Source organism: Pseudonaja textilis, chromosome 6 (genome assembly GCF_049901715.1).
Source record: "Pseudonaja textilis isolate UNSWEBS1 chromosome 6, rPseTex1.2, whole genome shotgun sequence".
Lineage (NCBI taxonomy): Eukaryota > Metazoa > Chordata > Lepidosauria > Squamata > Elapidae > Pseudonaja > Pseudonaja textilis.
Window position 1 is genome coordinate 36,680,109 of NC_141995.1, and position 14,782 is coordinate 36,694,890.

At 36.6% G+C, this 14,782-nt stretch overlaps 1 pseudogene; it reads left to right on the top strand.

The window, feature by feature from the left end:
• The first annotated feature begins 829 nt into the window (after positions 1–829).
• On the top strand, positions 830–13,700 carry LOC148125449 (uncharacterized; annotated as a pseudogene).
• The last annotated feature ends 1,082 nt before the right edge of the window (positions 13,701–14,782 follow it).

Sequence of the window (14,782 nt, forward strand, 5' to 3'; positions counted from 1 at the left end):
ACCCCTCCTATATATACTATAGCTTTTTCTTCCCTTTTAAAAAAATGAAGATTTTTTTTTTCATATTTGGCTATGGATTTCCTTCCTCCCACCTACATTTTCTCTCTTTTTAATCTCTTCTTCTTTTCAACTAAAATACACTAACATCTAGCTTTCCTCATTCAAATACACTGAAATACTCAAGAAAAGTACTCACTTGTTTTTTATTATTATTACTGTATATTGGGAGTAATGATTGTACAGATTCCAGTGAATGCTTTTATACTACTATTACTGTTGTACATATGCTGTTTTTATACACTCATCACTCTAGAACAGAATATTTTGTTCTTTGTTGTAATTGATGAAATCAAAGACATGATATCAATTGTTCAAAGGAAGATTCTTAAGAACATCCATGAATGAAAAAAATAGTCCAAGGGATTAGTTCTTATACATTTATGGTTACATGTGACACTATCATCCACTTTTGCCTTATAGAAATAAAGAAATAGAGACTTTAAGATATCAGATATCTAAGGAGTTGTGTTATTATCCTGCCCATTTTTTAATGATGCTCTTACATGGCCCTTTCAGCTGCCTTCAGCTGCAGCTTTTATATTTACAAGAAAGGAAGAACCTTTCACTGATGTTTATTTATTCATAATCCCAGAAAACATAAAAAATATCAATTTACTAAAATATGAGTTGACCACAGCAGGAATAAACCTAGCACAAAAAGAGATTACCTGGCCTCCACTATTAGCTGGGAGACTAAAATCAGACAACATGCTACAATGGTGTAGGAAGTTGGCACCCAAGCAGATGGGACTCCAAACTAACCTAACCAATGGACCAGGCCCAGGTAAGATTCCCTTGCTGGCAAGCATACCCATTGAGTCTGTGGGTGAGTTTTCCTGGACCTTGGCCATTTGGAAAAAACGGTTTTAAAGGGGTTTTGAGTGTTGAGCTCAAAGGCTTCTTGGAAGGAAGGTGAATACCTCTAAATTCTAAATTTAAAGCATGGGAAATGTGTGTATGCCTGCAGGTGTGTAGTGAGAGGCTCCTTCTTCCAAACACAACTGGATTTTGCTTCTCCTGTGCATTTCCTAACCACAGAAAGACCAAGAGTCTGGAGAGCATGAGGGTTTTGCCAGAGCACAGGAACTTTTGTTAGGAAAGGAGGAAGAGTGTGTGTGTGAGTGGCTTGGACAGTAGCTGGATCTCATTTCTTTGTTTGGCCTCTAGCTGCCCTCTTGCCTGTTGCTAGCTCCAGAGAGCCATGACCATCAGGACAGGAAAAACAAGGCAGGGCCATCAGAGTGTGTCTATATAAGAGGGAAAAGTCAAGTGGGTTATGATTGAAGGGAGGGAAGAAAATATTGTTGCTGTTTTTGTTCAGTGTATCCCAAAAGCAAAGCCCAGGATTTTAGGTAATTGTGAATTTAGATAATTAGGAAGTGGGAAGTAATAGGAGCGCCAGTACTTGTTTTGCCTCCAGTCCGAAAACCATGGCCTGAGAGTTCTCTCTGAAGTGAGTGTGCATACTTTGAATAGGGAACCAAAGTCCCCCCTAGTCACCTTTTTCTGCCTGTTTACCCGAGAACCCCACATTGGAAGAGGAAACATGGGAAACTGTAGTTCGAGGGTCCTGAGAGCAACCTCCCTGGCAGAGTTGTTGGAGGCTTGGATGCCGGTCTTAGTGGTATGGAGAAAAGAAAAGAAAATTCATGCCCCACATTTCCTAGTTGTACCACAACTAACTGTAATGACCTCCTACATATTGACTTTACAGAAGATAATGTAGAAAAGGCACTATGTAACCTAAAACCATCCCTATCTATTGATCCAGATGGATTATGTGCATACTTCTTAAAAAAGCTTTCCTCTGCTATAGGAGAACCCCTAAGCATTATTTATGATATCTCATTCAGAACCAGCTCCTTACCGAACCTATGGTCCTTAGCTACGGTCATCCCTATCTTCAAAATGGTGATCCCAGCCTGGTTGAAAACTACAGACCAATCTCACTGTGTTGTGTCACATGCACAGTCATGGAATCAATCATTAACCAATTCATCACTCTCCACTTGGAGTCAAATCCCCTGGATGTTTATCCTACCACTTCACACAGGAATAACATTTAGCTATATCTAACAAATGACTTCATTCAGGGTAAAATTTAAGAACTATTCCATTATTTCTTTTCACTTTTGCTTTTACAATGTTTATAAAATGCAAACAAACCCAAGACAAAAGATACCCACACCTTATCCAATCCTTTCCTTATATTTCCCAGGTGCCTGATGTTGAAACTCTTGAAAAATATCATGAAATTATAGGTATGTGGCTGAATAAAAGCAGAGTCTCAAATTGCTTATTGAAGGTCCTCCATCATTTCAAATGGAATGACCAGTTATCCAGGCAAGATTTTCTGCTTTTGTTGCAAAATCTCCAAGGTAATCAGTGCTGAATAAAGCTTCAGTATGTTTTCTGTTTCGTTTGCTGGTGTTATTGTTTTTATAAAACAGTATACCGAAATTATGCTATGTTGCACTATTTATAACTTGTCTAATTTCAAAATGCTTTATCGTATTTCAGTTTTACAAATTGCCTGAAAATTTTAGTTGAACGTCATCATATAAAAAAAAAATAGCTAGGAAAGAAGTCATCACAAGATCTGTTCCCAGAAACTTTGGTAACTGGTACAATCTAAACATCAGTAAGTTGATAGATTTTTTTTAAAAAAGATGACAGTCTAAATCAGACTATATGAGCCAAAACCAAAGAGAAGTGAAAGATCTGGACAGAATAGAAAAAAAGCTACTTCTTGATCAGATCAATTATTGATCTGGCAAATGTCATTTAGACCATTACATTTTGCTCCCCTTTTCCATGTAGGAATCCACTCTCCACTTGAATGTATTCATAACTGTTCTCTGTATTGTATGAGACAGGACAAAGAAGCAGCAAAAGAAAACAAATATCCATAGAGTCTTGCAGTTCTGTCTGGATGCTTTATAACTAGTGTGTCTATTGAAAAAAATGTCAAGGATATTTAATAAGATTCAAATGAAGAGGTGAAACCTGGGAATAATGACATTTCAGAGGCACAAGTGAATGCTATTCCTAGAAATGATTGTTTTATGTGACTACACAATTTAATCTAAAGAGAATCATAATATACACAATAAAGAAATAACAAAAAAATTACAACAATCAGATACACAGTCAAAGTACACCAATATATATACTACATCTTGCAGAAAAAACTGATCTAATTTGATGGCTTCAATGCTCAAGGAAGCAACCAGTTCTGCAAACCCTTCCTGAAAGCTATGACAAGTCATATCTTGGGGTGGAGGGCCTCTAACTATGGCGAGCACAAACCTGAAAAGGGGGCAAATCTGAAAGAGATTCATAAAGATAAAAATATTTAATTGTTCATGTTCAGAAAAGACACTGAAGAACAAACTCAATAAAAACTTTGCAAAAATGTGTATTCTAAAAAAAGTAATTAAAATCAAACAATACATGTAAATTTATTTTAAACTATATTTATTTAAAGGCTATTCCTTTTCCATGCTTTGACATGAATGTGAAAGCCTGTGCATTAACTAATACCATTTGTATGGTAAAAGTTACATGACTAAAATAAAAAACAAAAGTGAGCTTTTGAAAAATAAATCTAAATAAGCTTTCTGAAATGAAGGACTGTCCTTAGCTATAACAGGGAAGATACAAGAGTTTCTGCATCTTTTTCAAATCTGGGTAGGGGCCTAACAGGTAGAGCTGCTCTCTGAATTATTGCTTTGATAGATAATTGGGATTCTGTAGTGACAACAGAGATCAGTCACATCTGTGCAACTTGGGTGGAGATATAAAAGTGAGCCTTTTTATACATTAGCAATCTCATTGCAAGAAACCTTTCTGAAGAAATAGAGATTATAAATGTAGTGAGAAACATAAAGCTGAACACTACTTAGCTTAGGCCAGAGAAAGATTCTTTGAACACAAGAGTAATTGTTTTTCTTGTGAATAAATCACATAAAGAGGATATTATGTCATAAATAATGTGCCTATTCTTTTAAGTGTTCAGAGAATGAGGAAGTGGTGTATATTTTCACTGTGCTGAAGGGTGCAATTCTAGGGTGCTAAATGATCTTTACTGCAGCAGGTTCAAGAGGTGAATATTTTGCCTGAAAGATACACTAGCTAAAAGCTGCAGTGAAATCCAACTTGCTTTTAGAGCATCTGAAATTCTTATTGCAACTTCAATTATATAGAAATAACAAGCATCATAATAACATAAAGGAGAACACTTGTTCCCCTTAAGTTTTAAATTTATTCTATAAATTCTCCAAAATAAGCCATTGATAAATTATCAATAATTTTAATAATTTCTTCCACATGCACAAATTATGCTAGAAGGATAATATAATAAAAATTAACTTAGTCATTTATAAAGAGTGAGTGAGTGACATAGATATAGTTAGATAATATATAGATGATAGAGGGATAATAGATAGGACAGAATAGAATGGAATGGAATGGATTGGAATGGAATGGAATGGAGTGGAGTGGAGTGGAGTGGAGAGGAGTGGAGTGGAGAAGAGTGGATTGGAATGGAGTGGAGTGGAGAGGAGTGGAGTGGAGTGGAGTGGATTGGAATGGAATGGAATGGAGTGGAGTGGAGTGGAGTGGAGTGGAGTGGAGTGGAGTGGAGAGGAGTGGATTGGAATGGAATGGAATGGAATGGAGAGGAGTGGAGTGGAGAGGAGTGGAGTGGAGTGGAGAGGAGGGAACGGAATGGAATGGAATGGAATGGAGTGGAGAGGAGTGGAGTGGAGAAGAGTGGATTGGAATGGAGTGGAGTGGAGAGGAGTGGAGGGAGTGGAGTGGATTGGAATGGAATGGAATGGAGTGGAGTGGAGTGGAGTGGAGTGGAGTGGAGAGGAGTGGATTGGAATGGAATGGAATGGAGAGGAGTGGAGTGGAGAGGAGAGGAGTGGAGTGGAGTGGAGAGGAGGAGTGGAGTGGAGAGGAGTGGAGTGGGGAAGAGTGGATTGGAATGGAGTGGAGTGGAGTGGAGTGGAGTGGAGAGGAGTGGAGTGGAGTGGAGTGGAATGGAATGGAATGGAATGGAGAGGAGTGGAGTGGAGTGGAGTGGAGTGGAGTGGGAGTGGAGGGAGTGGAATGGAATGGAATGGAATGGAGAGGAGTGAGAGGAGTGGAGTGGAGTGGAGTGGAGAGGAGTGGATTGGAATGGAGTGGAGTGGAGTGGAGTGGAGAGGAGTGGAGTGGAGTGGAGTGGAGTGGAATGGAATGGAATGGAATGGAATGGAGAGGAGTGGAGTGGAGAGGAGTGGAGTGGAGTGGAGTGGAGTGGAGTGGAGAGGAGTGGATTGGAATGGAGAGGAGTGGAGTGGAGTGGAGTGGAGAGGAGTGGATTGGAATGGAGAGGAGTGGAGTGGAGTGGAGTGGAGTGGAGAGGAGTGGATTGGAATGGAATGGAATGGAATGGAGAGGAGTGGAGTGGAGAGGAGTGGAGTGGAGTGGAGTGGAGTGGAGTGGAGAGGAGTGGATTGGAATGGAGAGGAGTGGAGTGGAGTGGAGTGGAGAGGAGTGAATTGGAATGGAGAGGAGTGGAGTGGAGTGGAGTGGAGTGGAGAGGAGTGGATTGGAATGAAATGGAATGGAGAGGAGTGGAGTGGAGAGGAGTGGAGTGGAGTGGAATAGAATAGAATTCTTTATTGCTCTCAGTTTTCATAAAAGAAAAGATACATTCGTCAAGAGTTAAGAATCATAAGGTACAACACTTAATAATAGTCATAAGGTACAATAAGCAATCAAATCATACTAAGAAACAGTCAATATAAGTCATAAGGATAGAAGCAACGAAGTTACAGTTATACAGTCACAAGTGGGATAGATAGATGACAGACAGACAGATAGATAATATATCCATATCCCTAATATACATGACCTTTTTCATATACCCCGCTGTAGCTGATAATAAACTATTAATAATAAATTTTAAGTTGCCATTAATGGGTATCCTTAGCCCTCCCAGGTAAATCAGACAGGACACATGACTAGATGAACAAGTTCTACTTTACTTTAATTACATTGTTAGAATCTTTCGAGCCTGAAAGTACAAACTACCTGCTGCTGCTTCTAACTCAGCCCATTTAGTTTCTTTCTCTGACTATAGAGCCATTAGGTGAGGGGTGGAGCGGGAGTGTTCCTTCCTCTCTTGTCTCATGGCTTCCCAGGTCATCCACACATTCCTTTACAGGGTACGATAGGATTATTCAAACCAGTGTCACACGTAACAAGTATTATAACTGAGATGATAATCATACCACATATAAATACAACAAATTTTAGCCTCTCTGCTTTTATTTTATTTTATTTTTGAGGGCTTTATAGCAGTGTTCAAGGTTATGCCAATAAGAAGCAAATCTCCTGTTAGTCAGGCTAACCGCATTAAAATTTATTTGGGATAATTTTGCTCAAATATTTCTACATTATTATTTATGAAGTGTTGGGGATTCTTTAAGGCTCCAGCAAGTTGGATTTGAATTCCAATAGCAACCCTATGACTTTCTTACCATATAAAACTATTACTTTAGAATTACTTCTACATATTGTATATAATAAATATATACACATTTCCTTAATATCAGCATGTAAGACTAATGCAGTAAAACCTATGATCCCTTAAAGGCAGACAAATTTATTAGACCATAAGTTTTCACAGATGAGAATCCATTGACACTATAATTATGTTTGAGTATGGGAGGTCTCTTTGAATTATCCTAAATTAGTAGACCTTCATTCATTTCAATAAAGGGATTCCATCTGAATGGGAGTATCAGTCCTCGATACTGAAATACATATCTCTACCTCAAGCCACGGATATTGGTTAATATGTATATTCTTAATCCCAGGATCAATTGCTGAAGGGGACATTTATCACAACTAGGGAACAAACAGATTGTAGATGCAGTATCTGTCATTTGCTGAGTCAGATGCACCTATGAATCTGTCTCAAGTCATTTTTGAGATCTGAGTCCATAATATTCAACATTTTCCATCATAATTGTAAATTGTGGGTAGTGGAAACAATTTCTCCACGTTTCTACTGAGGAAGAATACTTTTTTCAACAATTTTTCAAGAGCAAGAACCCCAATAGCATGATAATAGCAGACTTGGAGCAGTCTTGGTGGAGAAAAAGCCCATGAGAGGAATTATTTCTCATAAGTTTCAATCTTTCCTTGAAATTCAATTGAAGAGTAGTCACCAGAGATATTATAGGTCCTGAAGAAATATTTGTACACTTCATATATACCCCTTGGCTACTTTCCAAATCATTAAGTTCAGGGATGCCATATTCCATCTATAAATATTTGTCTGAAAGACTTTAAAAAAATTTCTGAAGCAAATTCTTTAGCATCTAATTGAACAAAAATGACTTTAAAATACCAGAAGTGCTCCAGCTAACAATATTTATTAAGAAACCAATGCCAAATAACAAAAAAGTAAACATCACAATTCTAAGTAGAAAGATCATTCTAGGTTTGATGAAGGATTGGGCAAATGTCATTTGGTTGTTTGGTATCCAGCTTACGCCATTGTCTTTATAGTTGGATTCATCATTTTAACACACAGCAATTTATCATAAATATTTTATCACTTCTAGATGCCAAGTGATGAAACTGCCTCAATATTTGTTTTTTGGGCTTAGAACAATAGAGAATTGTTACAGTGGCATTAGAAGTGGTACATTGGGTTGTGCTAATGGCAGGAGAGGACTGGAGTGTTTTGAATTACTGAAACTATTTTTTTTATGTTCCCTTTTTTCCCCCATCAAAAAAGCAAGATGAGCAATTGGGAGTCTCACAAATACTCCACGCTTCTTAGCAATTGGACCTATGGCTAGAAAGCTATTTCAATGTATGAGGCCAGGATTTAAAAAAACATTTTGCAAAAACCACTGACTCTCCTCAACACATAGTGTGATGTATGTCAAGATAGTAGAATGTAGATAGTAGAAATGTTAATATATCAAAGGAGCTTCAAAACATACAGCTTTTTCAGTATTTTGTGTATTTCTATAAACCCAATCCAGACTACTAGATTTGTTCTGTCACTGAATAAAAGGATGTCACAAACCTAAACTCTGAACTCTGTATGATCTTCGGTAAAAAGTATTGGTCAAAAAAAGACAAAGAACCTTGGACATAAAATTCTTCTCCATATCAAGGCAAAGGTACAATATTGGTTCTCCTCGAGGAAATGTTTTATATTATCTTCAAATTTCAGTTAGCAGTTCCATAGCCAGAAGAAACTTTTGGATACCTCTGGCATATGCAGAAAGAATTCTCAGAGCATTTGTATTTCAGGAATATGTCAAAGCAAAGTAATACGATAACAAAAATAATTAAATGAAAGTGGGGTAGAGAAAGGTACATAAGAGTATGTTTGAAGGGATGATTCTTGAACTATTTTTGAAGCAGAAACCTCTTTGAAGATGTATATAGCCCTAATACTTGTTATGAATGAAATTTATTTTTGTTGTGAATGAAACAACACAAGAGCAAACAATAGATACAAACTCAAGGTTAATCGCACCAAACTTGATTGCAGGAAATACGACTTCAGCAACAGAGTGGTCAATAACTGGAATACTCTACCTGACTCTGTGGTTTCTTCCCCAAACCCCAAAAACTTTAACCTTAGACTGTCTACTATTGACCTCACCTCTTTCCTAAGAGGTCTGTAGGGGGCATGCATAAGCGCACTAACATGCCTACCATCCCTGTCCTATTGTTTCTTTTATTTTTATTTTTCTTATATGTATCCATGTATTCATAACTATGTTTTTACTTATACCTATTACCTTGTAAGCAATTGACACAAACAAACAAACAAACAAATAAATAAATGTATTCCAGGATAATGTTGTAGGATCCAATCTGAGTCGGTCACCAGGACCAGAGATTTTGTCTTCTGAGCTTTTGGACTAGTAGTGGAAACCATATTCTGGAAATGTCTGCTCTGCTACAGAGAAGTTCTCTTAAGATTGGGCTCCAGCATGAATCAGTCTGGATCCTGATATTTGTTAAATGTGTGGATTTCCCATGGTGTACCAATGAATACCTACATATTAAAAGTAGCTTCTTCTCATATGCATATAGGATCCATGTATGCAGAGTAGGGTAGAGTTTAGTGAAGCCCCAAAATTCCTGATGAGTATTTCACCTAACTGACTCATTCCAGCAAATAGATTTTGTGATTACAGCATGATGGATTAGGAGTGCACAACATACCGCAAACTCAGTGGCTCTACTGTCAAATCAGACTAACAGAAGGGACAGTGATGTTTCCTGAAGAGTAGAGTGATTATAAGTGTGTAACACATTATTAGTTCAAAAGTAAACCAAAGTTTAATTTTGCAAGGAAACAAGACATGATTGTCATCAACTGTGCTGCTTATGGCACTCATGGAATTCCATTTTAGATTAAGCCATGGTACCCTCCTTTGGGGTACCAAAGTTCCAATCCAATTTAAAAATATTCCATTCCATTTCAAATAAGTAAGTAAGGAACCTGAATAATCTTCCTCTTAAAAGGACAGGCCACCAAGTTCTCTCTATTGTCTATAAATTTGGAACTTCCTTGGAAAACACATGTAGTTCTGTATTTAAAAAAGATATTAAGAGAAATGTCTTTCAGGGACAGGAATGGTAATACTCATTGTCTGGGTTTATCAACACTTTAAATCTGGGGTAATAAAATCAGTTGCTGTGTTCATATGTCATGCTTGTCCCACCAAATTAAACCATGTTATTACCTAATGTGATACCCTAGTTCACCCAGCATGTTAATATAATGACTGCATTTCTACAACAGGCTAGCTCCTTCCACTTTATTCCAGGAAAATACACCATTCAAAATGCACTGAAACATCCAGTAATCTTTAATCTTCAGTGGATATTTATGGTTAACTCAGACATGATTTATGGTCTGAAATAATTTAATAATGTAACTTTTGAAAAGTAGCAAATAACAATAGGAACAAAGAACAATACCAGAATTGTTCTGAGTTAGACAACAGCTTTTAATAACCTTCTTAAAGGAGCATTTATTAGATTGCTCCAGGTTCTTTGATTTAATGTTTGCTTATTTCAGTAGTTACAATGGATTTACAAGTCTTGCAAAACATAATTGCTATCTGCAGCTAAAAGAAAAAAGACTGAAATATCTGACATCAATTATCTTTGCAATCTTATTTTTCATCAACCTTTGGTATCATTTATTTAGGTTGAAATTTCAACTCTTTTTGCATGTAGAAAGACTGACATGGAAATGATAGTGATATGAAAAACCTTGCTATAATTAAGGTATTCTAATAATTAGTAGGTATCAGTGTGAAATAATTTGATTGCTATCAAACAGCAAAAACAGTAGAGACTCTTTGATACTAGAAACTAACACAACAGATTTGGACAGATATTATATATTGATGTGGTAGTGTTACAATTTGCATTTTGAATTCCAAGGGTTATAAGAAATCAAAATAAATGATGTAAGTATCACTCAAGGATGGAAAGAATTTGAAAAGATGAACCATAATTTATTTGCTATCTCTTTAATCTACTGGAACCTATACATTTAAAAACATACTCTCCATACTCTATATTTCAATGTAGGATCTGAAAGCTGTGTGTGTGTAGTTGTGTGTCTGCATGCCCGTGTGCATGTTTGTGTGTGTGTGTGTGTGTGTGTGTGTGTGTGTGTACATATAAAGAACTTATTTCCCCTCTTTGAATCCAGAATCTTAATTACTTCAGCCAAACTGAGTCTTACTGTGTGAATGTAGCCAGTATCTATATAGTTATGTCTTATTTTCAGTCTTCCTCAACCTGATAGCTTATTGGTCTGCTCTAAAATGCCAAGTAACTACATCTGGCATGTCTAATAAGAGGATAGAGAGAAAGTTTTATTGTGGTTTTTTTACTTTTATTTTTTTCATCCAGTTAAAATTAGCAACATTTGAAATATTTAGATATGACAACACTGCATGTCTTGTTACTATCAAGTCATACTCGATTCAATCAGATAGTAATTCCATGGGTTATTTTTCAGTCATAGAACATATCTTTGAGTGTTATTTTTAATTGTTACATTGTCTAAAAGCTTCTGCTTTTGATTTGTTTCAGGTTTTTTAATAAGACTAAAAAGATAAAATATTTTTATTAACTAGCTAAAATTAGCTTCCTCAAATATTTGTAATAATCACAATTTCTCTAATTTTGTAACACATTCTACTTTTATGTCCAGGAAGATTTTCTACCAGAATGAAGCAACTTTTTTCACAGGTTCACTATAAAAAGCAAGATATCCTTCCATTTCAGTAGTGGAAAATTTGAGTAGTTTGTAGAACTGGCCCTTCCTCATCTATTCTCTGCCTCCCAAATCCCAGCTGATTGTTGCCTTGCACAGGAGAACGGAGCTGGAAAGCAGGTTAGTGGGGTGCACAGGAGAACGGAACTGGGAAGCAGGTTAGTGGGGTGGGGAGGGAATGCGATTTTGCAGTAACCTTCCCTCAGGAGTGGGGAGGGAATAGAGAATGTGCAGAATCCTTCCCCTGGAGTGGAGTGGAATGGAGATTACAGAATCCTTCCCCTGCCACACCCACCAAACCACGTCCACAGAACCAGTAGTAAAAATTATTTGAATCCCACCACTGTTCCATTTACATTCCCTCTAACATTTGAATAATTCATAAATATATGGATTATTCATATTGGGGTTAAATGTTATCAATGTATTACCTTTAATTGCAATTTTTTGGTAGGAAGGTCAATAAATATCCCACTGATTTCTATAGATTTCTCCATGATTCGAACTGTGTATTCCAAACTTCCCATACCTTTGTTTTCTCCCTTGATTCCATCTATCTATTTTAGAATTCCAAATGTTAAGATAGATGATAGATAGACAGACAAACAAATCACTCTTGATTTAATTTCTGAAAGCTCAGAAATACTTAAAAACTGTCTTAAGAAAATATTCTTAAGTATCTTAAGGAAAGCGGAAGTGCCTCAACAATACTGCAATTAACACAGGAAGAAAAATTAGTAATAACTCAGAAAGATTTCTTTGGAAAAACAATTAAACTAAATGTCCAATTTATAATCACAATGATAAGTTTGCAAGTAAACTTCCATCTGATTTAGCTATTCTTTTTGCTTGAGCAAAAACCTGGAAATTAAAAAGATGTGCAGAAGGAGGAAAGATCATTGGACTGCTATTTGGAAGGTTCTTGAAGGAGAAAAAAGATGATAGTCTTTACATATTTATGGCCATCTAAACTGGTCCATTGACGGACATAAATTGAGAATTGGGATATGGCCAAAGAAGTTTAATTTATAATGTACTGTAAGTTACCTTGCTATCCAATTAGAACATTATTTACAGGCTGCTTCTATCTCATTAATGATTCTTGATTTTCATTATGAAAGACCTGAGTCAGGATATTTCTCCTTTATAGACTTCTAGGGGAGTGTTCTGATCCCATATATTTTAGCCATTACTATGGAACTTGTTCAGAATAGAATGTTTATGTCATCTGAAAGTGGACAGTATACTTTCTGGAAGAAAGATTATGACCTTTCTTTGTTGTATGGAGGTTAACTATACTGTTAATGCAATTTTAATGCAGTCAAACTGTGCACCCTGCGCCAGTTAACAGCAGTGTCCCCAAGGAGTGTTCTAGGACCCATACTCTTTACACTCTATATAAATGACCTTTGTGATCACCTTATAAGTAACTGCATCCTCTTCACCGATGATATAAAACTATTCAACACCACCAACAATGCTACTGTCCTTCAAAGCTACTGTCCTTGATTATGTCTGAATGGTCAAACAGTTGGCAACTCCAAACCTTGACCAACAAATGCTCTGTCCTACACATTTGTTTAAAAAAAAATCAATACCCCAAATACAAGCTAGGCGGATATGACCTTGTTGACAACCCTCACTCTCAAAAAGACCTTGGAGTTTTCATATCAAATGACGTAGGTGCCAGAGCTCACTGCAACAATATTGCAAAAAAGGCTTTAATAGTTGTCAATCTGATCTTATGAAGCTTCTCCTCTGGTAATACTGATTTGTAAACTAGAGCATACACAACCTTTGCTAGACCAATACTTGAATACAGCTCTGCTGTCTGGAATCCACACTGTATATCAGATATTAATACAACTGAGCGAGTCCAGAAGTATTTTACCAGAAGAGTACTACATTCCTCTGTTCGCAGCAGAATACCCTACACCACCAGACTTGAGATTCTAGGTTTAGACAACCTTGAACTACGCCGGCTAAGATTGGACTTAAGCATAGTACATAAAACCATATGTTACAATGTCTTACCAGTTAATGAATATTTCAGCTTTAACCACAACAACACAAGAGCACACAACAGATATAAACTTAATGTAAACCAGTCCAAACTTGATTGCAGGAAGTACAATTTCAGCAACAGAGTGGTCAATGTCTGGAACTCACTACCTGATTCTGTTGTCACCTGCTCAAACCCCCACTCATTTATCCTTAAACTAACCTCTATTGACCTCACCCCATTCCTAAGAGGTTTATAAGGGGCATGCATAAGTGCACAATCGTGCCTATCATCCCTGTCCCATTGTCCCCAATTATTAGTTCCTATTTCATGTATTTAAACTTATGTTTATTCTTATTTCTATTATATTGTAAGCATTTGACTAAATAAATAAATAAATAATAGATTTCTAATAATCTGCCTTCATAGCAATGAATGATATGACTCAGTCATCAACAGAGTTTATATTGGTTGGCTCATACAGAACTGTGTCTTAAAAGAAAAGTGAGCAAACTTTGATGCCTGGGAGCTAATCTTAATATTCCAGTGGCTGTTGGACAATGGTCATCTGGTATCGTAATGCTTACTGGACAATGCATACTTTTTTCTATTTTTTCCCATATTTGGGGAATTCATAGCGCTTGGTGCAATAGTATTAATTAAGTTTAGTATTCAGTATTAAGTAAGTTTAATTTGGGATTAAATAAATCTCTGCGTTTCATTGTTTATCTCACATCTCAGAAATGTGTGTTTAATTTTGTAACAGTGCAAGAAAATGCATATAGGAATTGATGGCTGGGAATTACAGTCAGAATGAAATCTTACGTTACAGAAAGAGAGGCAGCAATGTAATGCAGCTCTGGAGACGTAGGTTGACCATCCCTGCTTAATGCTGGATCATTCATGTCCATCACTCCTTTACAAACTGCAAATTCCTTTATACCAGTTTTGAATAAACAGGCAAGAATTATTTTAAAAAACCCAGAAGCATTGTATATGACATATTAGGATGTGAAAATTGCCTTCTTGCCATTTTAATATTAGCAGTACCTGTTTACATATGGAAGAGCAAAACACCAACCCTTGTAATTGGATGAACAACCTTTTTTCTTATTTCTATAAGCTACCTATGGATGATTCACCTTTTTGAAGTTCCAGTAGTTGAGGACATGTGTTTTTTTTAATGATCTGTTGCCCTGACCTTTCCAAGACAGTGATTTATTGGCAAGATCCACAGAGGCCTTAAAAATAAGATTAAATAGGTCACAACTGATATTAACTAGGAATCAGAGTTAATAAGAATGAAAATGTAATACATGTGGCTTTGAAAATTCTAAGTGAAGTCTCTGTGTTCAGCATGGTACAGATGACTGAACTGCCTGTACAAT